The 4,652-nt window shown below is 36.4% G+C and overlaps 1 pseudogene; it reads left to right on the forward strand.

The window, feature by feature from the left end:
- Window positions 1-4,121: 4,121 nt before the first annotated feature.
- Window positions 4,122-4,218, forward strand: LOC115691491 (U6 spliceosomal RNA; annotated as a pseudogene).
- Window positions 4,219-4,652: the final 434 nt, after the last annotated feature.

Raw genomic sequence — 4,652 nt, forward strand, 5'->3', positions numbered from 1 at the left:
GTCGTATTTCTGATTTTGAATTTTGCAGTGTCATGTTGCATCCGAATTGTCATGCCATATCATATCATGTTTCGTGCAAATTTTTTTATTCCGAATTTGACATGTCATGTCACACCCAAGTTCCATTTTCATGCTTCGTTCAAATCTCGATCTTGTCATGTCATGAATATCTTAATGTTTGGCACGACATTTCAATTTGCATATCATTCGAATTGACACTTCATTTTTTATTTCACTATTATCTTTATTATCATTTCTTATTTCGTCGTTGCTGTTGTTGATATTATTATTGGTAAAGGTTTGGTAACTAGGGCACATGAAATCCAATCGAAACTGCGTCATATACACTCGGTTGACCAGCACGGCTACCATAGTTCCCACGACACGCGTTATTTGGAGTAGGTAGTCCTACATAATATATAGTTACACTCTTTTTTTCTTGGTCAGATAATTATACTCTATTTTACTTTCACATGATGTTTCCTACATTAAGATTACTAATTTTTTCTATATTAGGACTTTTGCCTTGGTACTTAAGCAATTTCATTTATCTATTTGATTTTTATTGCATGGCGGTTTTTCGAGAAACAAAAATTCAATGAGAAAGTTCAAAGGAAATTGGACTCAAAGGACGACGAAACTTCGAGTTTACTAGGCTTCAAATTCATAGGATCGCAGAAGTATCCCTAGACAAAAAAGAGTGATGCTTCCTGTACAAAGATTTTACTTGGGCTCATGTACAATAGTCCATGTGGCGCTCTATCTTTGGTCGTTAATGATAATAGTCATGCCTAGTTAACATAGAGATAAGCAATGATTATGAGCCACCAAGACTTTAGTATGATAAAGGAAAATTCACATAGTGATTTTCATGGAAATGTTTGTTCATGACAAGGGAAGATTCCAAATAAGAATCCGAAATGCTCTTATTTTTCCCAAAAGAGGTCTCAAAGTAGACCTTATTTCAAATAAGGGTCTGAAGTGGTCATGTCAGTCGGACATAAGGGTCTAACCTCACCGGCCAGCCCAATGTTCCGACTGGTCAATGGCATTTTCGTCTAAAGATAAAAAAATTTTAAACTATGTAAACGATCTTAGTAAAGTGAACGCGTTAACGAAGGTCATAGTCCTCTTTTAAAAGTTTAAAATTAGGTCTTTGTTGCTTTAATCATACTACAATTTCACGTAACAGGAATACTATACTACTGCATATAGAAAATAAGCATAATATGCGGTTGGGTCAATATTTGATCGAACTTGTATACATGCAATTTTTTTATGACTATTGCCATCAAACTCATCTTTTTCAATGAAATGCTCTAGCGAATACCATTGGCCAATGGGCTTCTTGCTGGAGCACGCGAAGATCTCACTAAGGAAGACTTCTTATAAGTCAACTTTAAATTAATCAGCTAAATAACGGAAGTCCACCGAGTCGTTGCGCTCTCAATCGGACCAAATCAAAAGGCCACATGACCATGCTGTATAGAGAACGTCAAATTGAAGATTTCGCTCATTCATCTAAATGAATTTCGTAATTCGATATGCGAGAGGAGAAATTACTAGAGAAAATTAACAATGAACAATAAGGGCACCGGATATTTACTTGGTTCAGTCTGAATATTGGTATCTACTCTACGGGGAGAGTTGGCCACAGATAAATCCATTATGAGTCTAGAGAATTATAGAGTTGCAATGCTCAATCACTTAAATGTTTTCCTATCTTAGATTACACCCGAAATGAACGCAAAAGTGTTATCTCACAATATCTCACAGAATTCACTCAAAAAACTCATTAAGAGAAAACCCTAACACTCCTATTGATTGCTTTAAAGCTTAATAACCGAGCGGAATAACCAACATACGACTCCGGACAACCGGTGTGCTTTTTATTCTGGTTCACTTCACTTGCTTGGAATTTGAAACCAAGAAGGATTAGGCAACTAAAACAAATCCAAGCTAAATCATATACTTGCCGACTCAAACATGGAATGCATCTTAATATTGTATATCATGTTAGAATAGTTCGTGATTATTTTGCCCATCATTAGAATTAAGTCATATATAGATCGCATTTAAATTCATGTTATATGTCATTAGTTTAAATTAGAATTCACATAGACATAACTTAGATTAATATTGCATCTCATGCATTGCATATAGTTTAATCTTTATAAAAAGATGAAAAACCCCAAGAGAATTAATTGACATTGCATTTCCAAAAAAAAAATTACTTTGTTTGAGCTATTGAAACTCATCTTTCGATATAAATATACAAATTATCATGTCTAAAAGTTACTTCGAATTGGTCTTACATCTAAGCATAGAAAACTATCATAAACGTGGCAGAGTTATATATATATATATATATATGTGTGTGTGTGTGTGTGTGTGTGTGTGTGTCTGTGTGTGTGTGTTGGATTGTGCAGCAAGGCAAGCCCTACTCGGTTCTTGCCTGCCCCTCCTTCCATGGCTACTAAACCTGCTTATCTAGTTAGACCCAGTTATATGTTCAATTTTTTTAATTGAAAACAATATAATAATCTAACACAATTCGTGAATAAATAGGTAATCTCAAATATCCAGTTGCTCATTTACTAAGTTTTCGTTATAAAAACGTTTTTAAAGACTACGTTGGGTCAAGGGTTGACCTCTGTAGAAAGAGATTACGTTGTGTTCAACAGCTTTTAAAGAGCCACCATGCCATGCATTTGGAGAAAATAGGAGGAGACGACATGTGAAAGCAGATTAATTACAAGACAATCCACACTGACCCAACGAACGAGTCGCACGACTCAGTCGTTCGGACATTAACGAGTACAGATCAAGATTTGACAATAAGGAATTCGCTAGATTAAGACCTGTCCATGGAGAAACATGTTCATTGATTCAACGTATGCTTAAAGAATGACCTCATCCTGCTTGATATATTGGAGACCCAAAATTGTTTACTCCTAGTGCAATCAACCAATAGTTAATAGCCAACCAGCTGATCATTCAAATAAATCAGCATTTTAATCTGCTTGACCGATTGAGTCGTTTGATTGAATGGCGTGATTCCGGGTACTTCGGTTTCGTGTCTGGTATGGTGTTAGGGATATCGTCGCAATCGACCATTACTTCTAGCTACGAAATTTTAGCAAGTTGCTCATCTGTTTTTTGCTAAAGTAAGATAACTAGGGAAGCTAATACAGAATATGCCAACTAAGTAAAGGAAAGAGTCCCTCATCTATTTTTGCACAACTTTACATCCTCTAATGCCATAAGGGGTTTCAATTGTTTAAGGAATTTATGACTCCTAAAAGTAAGTAGATTTTATTTTTATTTTTTTGTTTTGTTTCGGTTATTTGAAAGAAATTATAAGAAAACCGTGTTTTCGTTTTAAAGCCACAATGTCTGCGTACCGTCATTTCTTAAGTAATTTTCTCATGTACAAAGTTGGATTTTTCCTATAAAAAAATCAAGAAGTGTCCATCTATAGCTATATTTTCCAAGGAAAAGAGAGATTAGGATACTATATTTTAATATTTTACTTATGTTCTTTTTTCTAATGTTGGACCTAAGAATGTCCTTAAAAGGCTTCATCTCGATCCTCATCTGGACATTAGGATTACTGGGATGTAAAACCTCTAGAGGGTATCTCCTCTCTCTGGGGAAGACAAAAGTACATGGGGAAATTGGGGGTGCGAGATGTGTGGACACCTGTATGTTAAAATAAGGAACGCATCCGTGTAGCTCGCCCCACAAGATGGAGACAGACCACAGAGGCCTCGTAGCAGCGACTCCCTTCCTTTGGTGAATATTTTCTAGTTCATTTTCAAGTTTTAGCCAAACACAGGAAAATATTGTCATTTTTCATGAAAAATAACTTCTTGAAAAACTTTTTCCATAAATATCACATTTTCCGCGAAACATACAGAGCTTGTGTTGGATTTGAATGTAGTGCTCATTGAAGATCCCGCATAAAAAATAGAGAAAGAATCCTCGAAGACGAAGGTTCGTCCTTCTAATCATCGTGGCTGCGTCTTGGCATTCGCAGAATGTGTAAGGCGAGGGGAACAATTGTGATTGAAGCCCATAACACTGAACCCTTCATATGCAGCTATCATCAGCCAACAAGTGTCTCTTCGGAGATATCCGATAAAATTGGAATGATTCAGAGAAGATTAACATGGCTCAATGATGACATGCACAAATCGAGAAATGATCCAATTTTTTTTTAATTTCTCTATGTTTTTTTGCCCTTTCTATAGAAAGCAGTTTTCACATAGTTATTATTCTCCTTTAGATATTGGTGCAAGACAATGATAGAAAGCAACACACAAGGTACCAACGTTACTGACCCCAAACCCCTAGACAAAAATATACGAAATAAAAAAGAGTGCAAGTAACTATCAACGGAGACTTGGTGACTCCCATGAACAAATCCTAGAAGAAAACACATGTAAACCCCACGAGCAACAGGTGCTACTCAACGTCGAGCAACTTGGCATCCGGCAGGTTAGCCTCCCTTCTTATTTTGTCGACCACCTTCACCGCGTCGATCCCCTCGGCAGTCACCTCCAACACAGTTCCACACTCTCCAACATAGCGCGTAGATTTCACATCTGTTTCAATGACGAATACGTACACAAGAGAGGATGATGAGAAGA

The sequence above is a fragment of the Syzygium oleosum genome, unplaced genomic scaffold (genome assembly GCF_021117445.2).
Source record: "Syzygium oleosum isolate NSW1041296 unplaced genomic scaffold, Sole_v2.1 Sole_v2.11, whole genome shotgun sequence".
NCBI lineage: Eukaryota > Viridiplantae > Streptophyta > Magnoliopsida > Myrtales > Myrtaceae > Syzygium > Syzygium oleosum.